Source organism: Nicotiana tabacum, chromosome 1 (genome assembly GCF_000715075.1).
Source record: "Nicotiana tabacum cultivar K326 chromosome 1, ASM71507v2, whole genome shotgun sequence".
Lineage (NCBI taxonomy): Eukaryota > Viridiplantae > Streptophyta > Magnoliopsida > Solanales > Solanaceae > Nicotiana > Nicotiana tabacum.
This window is the reverse complement of record NC_134080.1, coordinates 81414482-81430899: the sequence shown is the minus strand read 5'-3', so window position 1 is coordinate 81430899 and position 16418 is coordinate 81414482. Positions and strand designations below refer to the sequence as shown.

The 16418-nt window shown below is 40.5% G+C and overlaps 1 long non-coding RNA gene across 1 annotated transcript; it reads right to left on the bottom strand.

Moving 5' to 3' along the window:
• Positions 1-6776: 6776 nt before the first annotated feature.
• LOC142180322 (uncharacterized) lies at positions 6777-12105 on the bottom strand. The gene is made up of 2 exons (XR_012708755.1): positions 11847-12105; positions 6777-7158 (listed from the first exon to the last, which is right to left on the bottom strand). It is a non-coding gene; the product is annotated as an uncharacterized LOC142180322 (long non-coding RNA).
• Positions 12106-16418: the final 4313 nt, after the last annotated feature.

The following is a 16418-nucleotide window of genomic DNA, read 5'->3' as shown; positions in this document are numbered from 1 at the left end:
CAAGCTACGATTCGAATGTTGTTGCTCCGGGATCTGCACATAGTGCAGAGTGTAGTATTAGCATAACCGACCCCATGTGTTGATAAATGCCTAGCCTAACCTCGGCGAAATAGTGACGAGGCTAGGACCAGACTACCAAATAAACCTGTGCAGTTAAATCATATACAGCGGAAAAAGAAGAACAGTAATGTACAGTTAAGTATGGGAGGGAGTAACATGCTACGGGGAAACATCAATTCAGAATAGAAAGACAACGGTTAAATACAAGGAACACCCTATCTCAATTATCAGCAAGAATTAGGGATCAAACAAGTGCACGACATCACCCTTCGTACTTTTACTCTTGTCCTCACCAAAAGAATCAATATAAATTGCACGGCATCACCCTACGTGCTTTTACTCTCGTCCTCACCATATAATCAATATAATCAGCACGGAATTATACATCGTGCAACACAGCATCACCCTTCGTGCTTTACACTCTTATCAAAATCACCCTAAGATTGAAACGAAATCCCGGCAAGGGAACAATAGTTCAACAATCAAATTCCGGCAAGGGAGATAGCATTAAAAGCAACAATATCCTCGGGAGGGAGACAATATAATAATTCTTTTCTCTTTTTCACTTTTAATTCACAACTCACTTTACGACTTGAGCAAATGCTCTATGAAGTTCACATGCCAATTATACTTCCACAAATTCATTGTACCACTTGAGCCAACGCTCTTCGATACTCAATTACCACTATTTCCTCCACAAACTCTACTCAACAATAGAAATCATCACAAAAGGCATGAATAATACAAACGGAGTCATAATAATCATAATACAAGACTCATGGGCATGCTTGACGCCAACGCATAGACACTCGTCACCATGCCTATACGTCGTACTCAACAAAAATCAGATTGTATATCTCTTAATCTCTCAAGCTAAGGTTAGACCAAACACTTACCTCGATGGCACAAACACAATTCAAGTCTCAACTATCGCATTACCTCTTGATTCCACCGCCAATTCGCTCATATTTAGCTACAAGTTACTTAATTACATCAATAAATGCTAATTGAATAAATTCTAATGTATTAAAATAAGTTTTCTAAAGTTTTCCCCAAAAATCGCCCTCGTGCCCGCATGGTCAAAACTCGAGGTTCGAACCAAAATCTGATTACCCATTCCCCCACGAACCCAAATCTATAATTTGTTTTGAAATCAGACCTTAAATCGAGGTCCAAATCCCCCAAAATTTGAAAAATCTAGGTTGTACCCAAAACCCCATGAAAACCATTGATTCTAGGATGAAATCTTGTAAAAAGAAGTCAAGAAAATGAGTTAGAATTCACTTACTAATGAGTTAGAAATCACTCCACCTCTAAAATAACTGTTTGTCCTCGAACGGACCTAAGAAGGAAGTACCTGAGTCGGAAAAAAGATGGGGATAACGGCTCTGCATATCGGACTCGGACTCCCAGGTCGATGCCTCAACAGGCTGACCTCTCCACTAAACACGAACAGAAGGGAAACTCTTCGACCTCAACTAACGAACATGCTGGTCTAGAATAGCTACTGGCTCCTCCTCATATGAAAAGTCCTTGTCCAACTGGACAGTGCTGAAGTCTAACACGTGGGATGGATCGTCGTGATACTTTCGAAAAATGGACACATGGAACACAGGATGCATGACTGATAAGCTCGGCGGCAACGCAAGTCTGTAAGCCACCTCCCCCACTCGATCAAGAATCTTAAACAGGCCAATGAACCTAGGGCTAAGCTTGCCCCTCTTCCCAAATCTCATCACGCCCTTCATAGGCAACACCCGAAGCAATACCTGCTCACCGACCATGAATGCCAAATCACGAACCTTATGGTCGGCATAACTCTTTTGCCTTGACTGATCTGTACGAAGCCTATCCTGAATGATCCTGACCTTGTCCAAGGCATCCTGTACTAAATCCGTACCCCAAAAACCGAGCCTCTCTCGGCTCAAACCATCCATCCGGCGACCGAAACCGCCTACCATACAAAGCCTCATAAGGAGCCATCTGGATACTCAACTGGTAGTTGTTGTTGTAGGCAAACTGTGCTAAAGGTAAAAACTGATCCCACGAGCCTCCAAAGTCAGTGACACATGCTCGGAGCATATCCTCCAAAATCTGATTAGTGCACTCGGACTGCCCGTCCGTCTGAGGATGAAATGTTGTGCTCAACTCAACCTGTGTGCCCAACTCTCGTTGAATTGCCCTCCAGAAACATAAGGTAAACTACGTACCTCGATCCGAAATGATAAACACAGGCACACCATAAAGACGAACAATCTCCCGGATATTGATCTCAGCTAACCTCTCGGAAAAATGGAAGACTGCCATAGGAATGAAATGTGCTGACTTGGTCAGCGTATCAACAATAACCTACACTGAATCGAACTTCCTCCGAGTCTGTGAGAGTCCAACAACGAAATCCATAGTGATCCTCTCCCACTTACACTCGGGAAGCTCAATCCTCTGAAACAAACCACCAGGCCTCTGATGCTCGTACTTAACCTGCTGACAATTCAAACACCGAGTTATATATGCAACGATATCCTTCTTCATCCTCCTCCACCAATAATGCTGCAGCAAATCCTGATACATCTTCGCGGCGCCCGGATGAATAGAGCACTGGGAACTATGGGCATCCTCTAAAATCAACTGCCGGATCCCATCCACATTAGGCACACAAACTTGACCCTACAATCTCAAAACTCCATCATCTCCTAAGGTAACCTTCTTGGCACCTCCGTGCTGCACTGTATCCCTAAGGACACACAAATGAGGATCATCATACTGCCGATCTCGGATACACTCCAACAATGAAAAACGAGCGACTGTGCAAGCTAACATACGGCTGGGCTCAGAAACATCGAACCTCACGAACTGATTGGCCAAAGCCTGAACATCCAAAGCAAGCGGTCTCTCACCGATCGGAATATAAGCAAGACTGCCCATATTGGCTGACTTCATACTCAAAGCATCGGCCACAACATTAGCCTTCCCTAGATGATATAAGATAGTGATATCATAGTCCTTTAATAGCTCCAACCACTTTCTCTGCCTCAAATTTAGCTCATTCTGCTTGAACAAATACTGCAGACTCTTGTGATCCATGAACACCTCACATGCCACACCATACATATAATGCCTCCAAATCTTCAACGCGTGAACAATGGCTACTAACTCCAAATCATGAAATGGATAACCCTTCTCATGGATCTTTAACTGCCGTGAAGCATAGGCAATGACCTTGCCATCGTGCATCAACATCGCACCATGTCCAATACGAGATACATCACAATAAACCATATAAGGCCCTGAACCTGTGGGCAAAACCAACACCAGCGCCGTAGTCAAAGATGCCTTGAGCTAATGAAAGCTTTTCTCACACTTATCCGACCACCTGAACTGGGTACCCTTCTGGGTCAACCAGGTCATCAGGCTGTAATAGATGAAAACCCCTCCACAAACCGACGATAATAGCCTGCCAATCCCAAGAAACTCCAGATCTCTGTAGCTGATGCTGGTCTAGGCATATTCTTGACTGCCTCTATCTTCTTCAGATCAACCTGAATACCCTCTACTGATACAACATGACCTAGGAATGCAACTGAACTCAACCAGAACTCGCACTTCGAAAACATTGCAAATAATTGACTACCCCTCAATGTCTGAAGAACAACTCTATGATGCTGCTTGTGCTCCTCCCGGCTGCAGGAATAGATCAAAATATCATCAATGAAGACTGTCACGAATGAATCCAAGTAATGCCTGAACACTCGGTTCATTAAATCCATGAAAGCTGCTGGGGCATTTGTCAATACGAATGACATCACCAAGAACTCATAATGCCCATACCGAGTGCAAAAAGTTGTCTTAGGGACATCGGATGCCCTAATCCTCAATTGATGGTAGCCAGATCTCAAGTTGATATTAGAAAACACTTGGGCACCCTAAAGCTGGTCAAACAAATAATCGATCCTCGGTAATGGATACTTATTCTTGATTGTAACCTTGTTCAACTACCGATAGTCTATATATATTCGCATTGATCCGTCCTTTTTCTTGACAAACAACACCGACGCACCCCAAGGCAAGACATTGGGCCTAATGAAGCCCTTATCAAAAAATTCTTGCAACTACTCCTTCAACTCTTTCAACTCAGGCTGGGCCATATGATACGGCTGGATAGAAATGGGATGAATGCTCGGAGCCAAATCAATGCAGAAGTCAATATCCCTGTCGGGTGGCATATCCGGCAGGTATGAAGGAAATACCTTCGGAAACTCACGAACAATAGGCACAGAATCGATAAAAGGAACCTCAGCACTAGAATCCCGAACATATGCCAAATAGGCCAAACACCCCTTCTCGACCATACGCCGAGCCTTCATATATGAGATAACCATATGGGTAGAATGACCAGGAGTCCCTATCCACTCCAAACGAGGTAAACCCGACAAGGCTAAGGTCACAGTCTTGGCATGACAGTCCAAGATAGCGTGGTAAGGTGATAACCAGTCCATCCCCAATATGACAACGAAATCAACTATGTCTAGAAGTAAAAAATCTACATGAGTCTCACAACCCTCAATCACAAATATACATGAACGATGGACACGATCTACTACAACAGAATCACCCACCGGTGTAGACACATAAAAAGGAGCACTCAAAGAATCACTAGGTATGACCAGATACGGTGCAAAATAAGATGACACATAGGAGTATATAGATCCTGGATCAAATAAAACCGAAGCATCTCTACTATAAACCAGAACAGTACCTGTGATAATTGCATCAGAAGCCTCAGCCTCGGGCGTGGCTGGAAGAGCATAACATCGGGGCTGGGCCCCACCACCCTGAACTATATCTCTAGGACGGCCTGCTACTGGCTGGCTTCCACTTCTAGAGGCCTGACCTCCACCTCTAATACCTATACCTCCACCTCTAGCACCTCTACCTCCACTTCTAGCTAGCTGAGCGGTCTGTGGAACACTCGGTGCCTGAACCATGGCACGGGAACCCTGATCCTGCAAGTTGCTCGATGCTCGAGGGCAAAATCTAGTAATGTGACCCATATCACCACATGTATAACAAGCCCTCGGCGGCTGAGACTACTGACCCTGACAACCTGAATGACCACCCCTAAAACTCTAGAGCGGTGGTACACTAATAGGAGTTGGTGGTGCAATGTAGGGCTGCTAATCAGAATACTGCATATGAGAACCACGACCACCTGAAGCACTGTGAGAAACCTGAAGTGTTGACTGAAAAGGCCTAGGAGAATGGCCTCTACCTTACGAATCCATGCCTCCAGACGAGGTACCACTGAATATGCCTGAATGATGAGGCCTCTTGTCAGACCCCTGACCACCCCCCTGTGATAGAACCATCTCAACCCTCCTGGCCACAATGGCCGCCTCCTGAAAAAAAAATCTCACTCCCTGTCTCTTTAGCCATTTGAAGTCGAATAGGCTGGATAAGTCCCTCAATGAACCTCCTCACCCTCTTTCTCTGTCGGTGGGGAGTATGATAAGAGCATGACGGGCCAAGTCAATGAATCTGGTCTCGTACTAAGTGACGGTGATAGAACCTTGCCGGAGACGCTCGAACTGCCTCCAATAGATCTCTCTCTGAGTGATAGGGAGAAACTTCTCCAGAAATAGCTGAGTAAACTGCTCCCAAGTCAAAGCTGGCGATCTGGCTGGTCTAGCCAAACAATAATCTCTCCACCAAGTCTTGGCGGATCCAGATAAGTGAAAAGTAGCAAAATAAACCCCATTGGTCACCACTATCCCCATGTTCTTGAGAACCTCATGACATCTGTCTAGATAATCCTGGGGATCCTCAGAGGATGCATCGCTGAAAGTAGTAGTGAAGAGCTTGGTGAACCTGTCCAACCTCCACAAAGCATCGGTAGACATAGCTGCCCCATCGCTAGTCTGAGCTACCACACCCGGCTGAACTGCTCCAACTAGCTAAGCGGCTGGAGTTTGAAACTGGGGATCCATCTGCTCCAGAGTACGACTAGTAGGACTCTGGACTCCTCCTCCAGCCTAAGAGATGGCTGGTGCTACAGGAAGCAAACCTGCCCGGGTGACACTCTCCATAAGTCCCACTAGGCGGACCAGAGCATCCTGGAGTACTGGGGTAGAAATAAACCCCTTTGGGACCTGAGCTGGGCCCACCGGAGTTGCCTGGGTCGGAAACTCATCATCAAAGTCAACTTGAGGCTTCACCGCTGGTGCTGCTGCTCTAGGCTGAGCTCTGCCCCTACCTCAGCCTCTAGTACGGCCTCGACCTCGCCCTTTGCCCCTCGTGGGAGCTGCTGCTGGGGGCTCGGACTACTGATCGGTGGATGAGGAAGCGCATGTTCTTGACATCTGCGAATGAACAGAGTAGAAATTCAATTAGCATTGAGAAATCAAACCGCACAACAGGAAAGAATAGATGTGAAGTTTTTCCTAACTCTATAGCCTCTAGGGGATAAATACAGACGTCTCCATACCGATCCCTCAGACTCTACTAAGCTTGTCTGTGAATTGTGAGACCCATGTAACCTAAAGCTCTGATACCAACTTGTCACGACCCGGATTTCCCACCCTTGGGAGTGGTGATGGCGCCTACTAGTGAAAGCTAGGCAAGCCGACCACTTACACCAATTACCTTTTTCCCATTTTTAATTTCTTTAACAAGTGTGAATAAACAGTTATAAACAGCGAAAATTTAAAGGAAGCGGAATAAACGATAAAACATTTGAATAAATATCCAATACAACATCATAAGCAAAATTCACCCAGAACTGGTGTCACACTTCACAGACAGTCTAGAATTTACTACAAACAAGGTCTGAAATATAGCTAATACATTGTTTCTAAAATAAGTATATGAAAAAGGATGAAGGGATAGAGGGAGACGCCAGGGCCTGCGGACGCTGCAGGACTACCTCGGAATCTCCAACTGGACTAAAGGCAGCCACCCAAGCTAAGGTTTGAATGTTGCTGCTCCGGGATCTGCACACAGTGCAGAATGTAGTATCAGCACAACCGACTTCATATGCTGGTAAGTGCCTAGCCTAACCTCGGTGAAGTAGTGACGAGGCTAGGATCAGACAACCAAATAAACCTGTGCAGTTAAATCATATACAGTGAAAAAGAAGAACAGTAATGTACAATTAAGTATGGGAGGGGGTAACATGCTACGGGGAAACATCAATTAAGAATAAAAAGACAACGGTTAAATACAAGAAACACCCTATCTCAACTATCAGCAAAGAATCAGGGATCAAACAAGTGCACGACATCACCCTTCGTGCTTTTACTTTTGTCCTCACCAAAAGAATCAATATAAATTGCACGGCATCACCCTTCGTGCTTTTACTCTCGTCCTCACCATATAATCAATATAATCGGCCCGGAATTGTACGTCGTGCGGTATGGAATAACCCTTCGTGCTTTACACTCTTTCTACCAAAATTATACACGGCATCACCCTTCGTGCTTTAACACTCTTCCTCACAAAATTATACACGGCATCACTCTTCGTGCTTTAACACTCTTCCTCACCCAAACAATAATCACAAATAATAAGGCAAGGAAATAAGTAAACGAAATACGGGCAAGGGAACAATAGTTCAACAATCAAATTCCGGCAAGGGAACAATATCAAAAGCATCAACATCCCGGCAAGGGAGATAACATTAAAAGCAACAATATCCTGACAAGGGAAACAATATAATAATTCTCTTCTCTTTTTCACTTTTAATTCACAACTCACTTTACGACTTGAGCCAATTCTCTATGAAGTTCAAATGCCAATTATACTTCCATAAATTCATTGTACCACTTGAGCCAATGCTCTTAAATACTCAAATACCTCTATTTCCTCCACAAACTCTACTCAACAATAGAAATCATCACAAAAGGCATGAATAATACAAACGGCGTTATAATAATCATAATACAAGACTCACGGGCATGTTTGACACCAACGCATAGACACTCGTCACCATGCCTATACGTCATACTCAACAAATATCACATAGCACATAGGACTCGACTCCTAATCCCTCAAACTAAGGTTAGACCAAACACTTACCTCGATGCCACGAACAAAATTCAAGTCTCAACTATCACTTTACCTCTTGATTCCACCGCCAATTTGCTCGTATCAATTCTAATGCATGAAAATAAGTTTTCTAAAATTTTCCCCAAAAAGTCAAAAAATCGCCCCCAGACCCATGGCCAAAACCCGAGGTTCGAACCAAAATTCGATTATCCATTCCCCCACGAACCCAAATCTATAATTTGTTTTAAAATCGGACCTCAAATCGAGGTCCAAATCCCCACAAAATTTGAAAAACCTAGGTTCTACCCAAAACACCCAATTTCCCCCATGAAAACCATTGATTCTAGGATGAAATCTTGTAAAAAGAAGTTAAGGAGTATAGAAAATGAGTTAGAAATCACTTACTAATGTTTTGGAGAAGAAAGGTTGTTTGAAAAATCGCTTGTTATGTTTTTGGGGTTTTGAAAAATGAAAAATAACTGAAAATCCCGTTTACATATACCCCTCTCAGACCCCCTATGCGGACCGCACATAAAGGAGTGCGGCCGCGGAGCTCACAATGTTGATTGCAGTGACATGCTTTAGTAATTTGGCCTTAACTTTCTCTACCGATGTCCAAATTGTAATTTCTTTATCTTTATGGAAACTAAACACGAAGGGCGACAAATTTTGTTTATGAGTCATCTCCCAATTCCTTGTATATCAAAAGATATAGGCTTCCGAAGTCAGACCAGTGAACCTGCAGATTCTTCCTCACCGCGGACCGCACTAAATTGAGTGTTGTCGCACAACCCCCACCGCGGTCAGCACAAAATCCTTTGCGGCCGCATAGGCCCCTCCGCGGCAGCACAAAATCATTGCGGACCGCACTGGCGGGTTCAGAGATCTGCAACTTCTCTGAACTTGCAACAGCTATGTTTTAAGCCTAAAACATCCCGAAACCTACCTGAAACTCACCCGAGCCCTCAGGACTTCAGACCAAACATGCATACTAACTCAAAAACATCATATGGACCTATTCGTGTGATCACATAATCAAAATAACATGTAAAACCATGAACTAAACCTCAAAATTCAACATTTTCATCAAGAACACTCAAAGTTCATAACTCTTCAACCGGAAGTCCAACTCACGTCAAATAAACTCCATTTTCCACCAAATTTCACAATTATATTTAAATACTATAACAAGTTAGTACCGAGCACCGGAACCAAACAGACCCGATATCAATGGTTTCAAACATTAATTCTTTTCTTCATTTCTTAGATAATTTAGTAAAACAATTTCTTTCAAAAATTGATTTCTAAGGCTTGGGACCTCGGAATTCATTTTCGGGCACGCCCAAGTCCCATATTTTACTGCGAACCTTCAGGATCGTCGAAATACAGATCCGGGTCCGTTTGCTCAAAATATTGACCAAAGTCAACCATAATTAAATTTTAACTCTAGAAATTTCTATTTCTCATATTTTCACATAGAAGGCTGTCCAGATATACCACGCACGTAAGTCGAGGTGAGAAAGAAAGAGGTTTTTAAGGCCTCGGTACACAGAGTTTATTTCTAAAACAGGTGATGACCTTTTGGTAATCACACGAGGAGATTATAGTAATTGTTTTTCTGCTATACTTTTTCTTGTTAGTCTTTGATATATTGCACATGTTATTTGACAAGTAGTATCTTTTGACCTAAAACCTCGTCACTATTTCTCTGAGGTTAGTCAAGATACTTATTGAGTACATGAGGTCGGTTGTACTCATACTACACTTCTGCACCTTGCGTGCAGATTTTAGAGCTGAGAAACTGTGAAGACAGAGCTTTACATTGGAGACGTGCCAGAGTACCGTGTTCATGCTACCTTTTGTTCACGGTAGCTTAGGAGTACTTCTGTTTATGTAACTTACAAACAGATGTTGTATTTATTCTTTTCACCAGTTTTGTAAAATCAAATTATAGTGGCTCATGACTTGTACTATCAGACCTTAGGGTAGTTGTATTAAATTCTATTGCAGTTTTTATTTATAATAGTGATGTTTTCTCGTTATAGTAGTAACTATATGATTTGGCTTATCTAACGGGTTGAGTTAGATGTCATCATGACAATGGCAGAATTGTGGGTCATAACTAATGAGAGATTACTTATTGTTAGATATTAAAGAAATTAATTTTGAAGATCATGAGAGTGCTTTGTCATTTTAGTTGGTTTAGTTCATGTGTTGCTTCTATCTTGCATAAAATACTAAATGAATTCCTCCGTCTCGTATTGACACCAAAAATTGAAATCATAGTGAAACGAAAAGTCTACACCAATTGTCCAAAACAAAGCTCTATTTGCCATATGATATTGTCAATATTATACCACACAATAATTAAGAGCTAAAGCAACCTAATCTTACTCCATGTTCTACGACAGCTGAAGACCACCAAAACCAGCTGGGTCTGTTTATTAACCAGTAAAAAGGATTTCACTAAAAATTATCTCATGTTGTGAAAAAATTATAGCCGAAAAAGCGCATTAATATGTGTATATATATATATAGCCAAAATGGTTATGAATATTAGCTGGAGTTTAAAGATATTGTTCTAGTACAGATCCACCTTTTAAATGGATCATAAATTAATCTACAAAATTATGAATTTTCTTATTTATGAAAGAAGAGAAAGTTTCACTCTTGTGAAATCAGATGAACAACATTATTAAAGAATTAGGCATAACTTGTTTCTCAAAGAAAGTGAAAGGTTAGATTGTAGTGAAACTAAGATGGAAAATACTAATTAATTTTACGGATTTTGTTTCTTATCTACTACCTTACTTCATGTTTACATAAAAAAGGGAGAGAGGGGAAATAGACTCGTGAGAGGAAAAGAAATATAAATAGTTAATTTTGGCTAATATTGATGGCATTTGGCTAATATTAATAGCATTTTTACTCTGAAAGGTCAAACTGAATAATTTTCTCTTTTACCATATAAGAAGAAAATTATAGTTTCATGTCATTTATTTATTTATTTATCAAGAACAAAATAGTGAGACAGAAGATATAGAGGCTACGAATACGATTATCTCATCCTTCCTTCATGACGTAAATTGGTGAGAGCTGAAGTCTAACTTCCTATAGTTAGGTCTCAACATAACTAATTGAATTAGCTCTATTGACGTATGACATATTCATGTTGAAGGAGATCGAATTTAATACAGTGAAGAAAAGAAAAAGAAATAATATTCGTATTATGGAAATTGTCTCCATCTAAAAAGGTAGATATTTACCCCAAATTTATTTTATTTTATTGAAGACCAGGTGAGTAGTCGAAATCAACAGTTCGGTGGGGTCCCTTAGTTTATTCTAAATATTTTTTCATAATATTTTGTGGCTAGCGGAATTAATCTTGAAATTTCTTTTATATTTTCTCTCGTGTATTCTAAGTATAGGATATCTTGAATTTTTTGATATTCTTCTATATTTTCTTTTAATAATTTTTCTAATAAAATTATATTTTCTAAAGTTCGTAACCAAGATATTCGTAGCTGATCATTAATCTGAATATAAATGTAGTTAATATAAATCTATCTGCAATAACACTACCAAAATAATTGTCTTATGGTATGCCACAGGCTTTATTATTGTTACAATAAAAATACTAGAGTTCATGACTAGCTCGACAAAGCTAATCCCGTTGAGTGAACATATTATTGGGAACGATGCGATTCCATACCATCACACACATACTGATTAATTAATAAATATACCTGAGGTTGACCTCTGGCAGTAGGGTTTTGGCTCCAAAGAGCTGACATTAACCACCTTATAGCGAGGTGGTGCTCTGATTGTTTCTCCATCAATAGGCATTGTTTGGTAATAACCCAAAAAAATGCATATTGTTACAATATGTTTAATGATTCAAGCCATATATAGAAGGGATGAAACTCAAAAAAGAATTTTGTTTTCGTTATATGTAATTCTTGGATCCTTTGATTTGTTTATACTATTAGGATCAACCCACAATTTATAACTTGAGCTTGAATCACACATTCTTAAAAAAGGACAACAAGTCAATGCTATATAGCACAACGACTTCAAGTCTTCGCCGGTCTTTTCTTCTTTTTTTTTCATTTTAAGTTATATTCTTTTTAGTGCCACACATTATTCACAATTCTTCAATCATTTTTAAAACGCTATATTTATAAAAATATGAGGTTATTTTGTAAATATTAGCGTTAACAAAGAACTAATTGAACATATTTTAATAACAAGTCAAGTTAACTCACTACTAAGCCAAGCTATAAATTCTCCATTCGTTCTATATTATTGCTAGTCAGTATAATTGACCAATTTCTGATAGCTGGGTAAAAAGGCAAGATTCACTCATTACCAGACCTTCTCTCTTCACCTTGGTCTTCCACCTGTTCCCCAAAATAAAATAGAAGAAAATTTAGAGATTAAAAGGAAGACAACAATTTCAGACGAGTAAAGTACAAATAAACAAACAAGCACTTTTAAAAGAACATCAAATATGTGGCCTTCTAATTAAAGTCTGTCACTTTAACTATAATAAAATTGAATTTGTGTAGGTCAAAACTAAGGAACTCGATTTTGAAGTCTTAAATTGGGCTATTAGTCTGTGTCCGGGTGACTCGAAGTAGAGGTCGGACGCGGCTGAAGGAAACACACCTCGAGGAAGCAGATCGAAGGATTGACACGACCTACATCGAGGGTAGTACAATCTCGAGGACACTCAAGAAAGAGCGAGAATTTCTCAAGAGCATGTGGATCAGGGCATAAATTAAAGGATAAGATTTGTATGAAATGGTACAGGTCCGTATTGGGTTGTTATACACATGTACCAATAGAATTCTTACCTCAATTAGGAATGTACTATATTGGGGTTTTCTCCTCCTATATAAAAGGGACCCAAATCATTTTGTAAGGATCATCTCACATTATTCACTACAATAGAATATTCTTCTATGCTTTTCTTGCTTAATGTGCTCAACAAGTGTTCTTCAGCTTTATTATTTTTACTTTATTATTCATACTTCATTGCTCTTAACTGACCTCGAGGCCCCCAAGAATGTCGAGCTCGAGGTCCTCATTGTTATAGCAACACTAGTTTGGTTAATCAATTCTTCTTATTTAATCTTAATATTACTTGTATATTCACTAGTATTTGAATAAATCACATATCATTAAAACCACAAATTACATTTAATTGTTACCCCCATTTTTCAAGAAAAACAGTTTGGCGCCCACCGTGGGGTTAAAGATAGTAGTGATTATTTTAGTGCTAGTTTTATGATAACACACTTTATTCTTTACACTTTTTCTTGTCAAAGATTCTTTGATTTTAGGCTTAACCATGTCTAGCACGCAGAACGCACTCATTCACGAAGACGAAGGTCTAGGAGAAAATAGCGGTATAAGGGTCGGTGTTCCACCCATAAATCCTGGGGGAGTGCCTAACGTGGAGCCAGTTGATATCAGTTCGCACAATGCTCTAAACAGGACGCAGGCACATACCCGAGGAATGCACATAGAGAAGCCCAAGACGAAGGCCAGGAAACATGAGGAATGGAAGAAGGAAGAGTCAGCCTGCAGGTGATATATCTGAAATGCTGCAAGCCCAGCAAGTTGCCATCGCTCAACTTCAGAGTCAGAACAAAAACCCAACACCGCCGAACCAGTAAACGCCTGGGATGAGCCACCGCTAGAAAGGCCCGACGAAAGTGGCTCGAGGACTGACCCCCCAATTATGAAAATGCTCGAGGAACTGACTAAAAGAGTCGAGTCAAGAGAAAAGAAGATAGAAGACAATGATAAGAAGGTGGAAACTTATAACTCCCGGGTAGACCAAATACCGGGAGCACCTCCAGTTTTGAAAGGTCTAGATACCAAAAAATTCATACAAAAACCTTTTCCCCAAAGTGTGGCTCTGATGCCCATTCCCAAGAAATTTTGCATGCCCGATATACCAAAATACAACGGAACGACCGACCCTAACGAATATATTACTTCATACACTTGTGGAATCAAAGGAAATGACTTGAATGACAATGAAATCGAGTTAGTATTATTGAAAACGTTTGGGGAAACACTATGAAAAGGAGCTATGATATGGTATCACAACTTAGCTCCTAATTCAATAGATTCATTTGCTATGTCGGCGGACGCCTTCGTGAAAGCACATGCCAGGGCTATAAAGGTGGCCACAAGAAAATCGAATGTCTTCAAAATAAAACAAAGGGATGACGAAATGCTAAGGGAGTTCGTGTCTCGATTTCAGATGGAAAGGAAGGAATTACCACTGGTCTCTGATGATTGGGCAGTTCAGGACTTTATGCAAGGTTTGAATGAAAGAAGCTCGATTACATCTCAACAGCCAATGCAGAACTTTGATTGATATCCTGTTGTGACATGGTCGGATGTGCAAAATCTTTATCAATCAAAAATTAGGGTCGAGGACGACCAGTTGGGAGCCCCCTCGGCCTTAGTTCATCCTAACAGATTCGCAGCCAAGCCCCCGAGGGACACAGATTGGGAATCAAGATTCAACAAGAAAAGATATCAACCATACGTCAAAGATAGAAAGAACATTTCAAGGCGTAATACACCTCAGAATGATCGAAGAGTAGATCGATGCCAAAATGCATGGGGGCTCATGTGAACTGTATTATTTTTGTGGATTGTGTTACTATTTTCTGTGATAATACTAGTGCCTAAATATTGCTAAAAATCCTTGTCCATGTAAGAGAACTAAGCACATTGATATCAAGCATCATTTTCTCAAAGATTACTTTTGAGAAAGGGAATATCTCAATAAATTTCTGTAAAATTGAAGATCAAATTGCTAATATTTTCGCTAAGCCACTTAGTAGGGACAACTTTGAAAGAAACAGACTAGAACTGGGTTTAATCAATGCCTCCAACTAGGTTGAACCCTAATGATTGGCTAGAAAAGAAGTCAATATATATAGATAGTTGAGGTATCAAACACTTGATTCAGTCTAATACTTGTTCTTACTATACACATTCACCTAGAAAGTCTAATTGATGGGTGTGCCTTATGATATTAACTTATTGTACTGGAAGCTTTATTGCAGAAAAGACTAAGGAGTTGCAAAAGATTTGGTTCTTGGACTGAGGTATGTGCCATCTTATCTTAAATCATTGGAACCTAATAATTGAAATTATTGCTACTCTCAGACTTCCTAATCTTGTTAGCATCACTCCTATTTGTTATCAAAGTCAGGGATCAAGAGGGAACCCTTGTGTAATTAGAGTCCAATTAATTCTAAGAGTCCAGTTGTCAAAAGTAATCATTATTAGAGTCCCCTTAGAACTCAAATTCAGCTACCCTCTCTCTTCTAGTTAGTCAGGATTACTATCTTTAGAACCCCTCTCTTGGTATCTTTTTCAAACCTCATTATTCCTCTCAAACCCTAAGCAAGAACCAAACAAATTCACCATCATCTCATCACCATGACTAAGTCTAGCCAAATGCCTTCAAAATCAAAATCATCATCTAAGCTTGGAACTAAATCCAAAATTGAGAAGTCCAAGCCAAATAAAAGTATAAAATTGGCTGGTGATTCTGAACCTACACCTGTTATCTCTCCGCCCATGCCCATTACTGTTCATGCACCATAACCCTCTATTACCATTACACCTTTAATGTGTACCCCCACTGCACCTCCATCTCCAAAACCACCGCTCATGCACCTGTATCCGTCTCACAAATCACCTCTAAACCCACTAAGGTCAAGGCTACTTCAAGGAAATTAGTAAATAATGGTAAAGCAGTGGATCGTGCTACTGCTAAGGGGGAACCAAAAGTAAAGAAGGATATTATTCTAGGGGAATCTGCACTCGTGAAGGATAATCAGGTAAAACCTCCTCCATCAAAACTTGATGTTCTAGCTTTTGCAATTGTAGTTTACCCGTTGGAAGTTGTTAAACCCTTGAGTGACACACCCCATGTAGAGAGTACTGATGCAGAAAAGAAAGTAGTGAATCGGGATAAGAATTTGGAAATAGTTGCATACTTACCTGTGGTTAAGGGGGAATGTGAAAGATATAGGCGATAAAGAAGGTTCTGATGGTAGTTCTTACAGTTGGATTGATGATGAGAAGGATGAGGAAACTCATAGGGAGGGAGAAAGAGAACCAAATAAGGAGGGACAAAAGGTGAAGGAGAAAATTCAAAGTTTTGAAGAAAAGAAAAGAAAATTGGGAATGAGGCTGAATCAAGTGAAGGAAAAGAAGGTGAGGTAGAAGAACAACTATGTGAGCAAATGGAAGAAGAAGAAGAAGAAGAAGAAGATGAT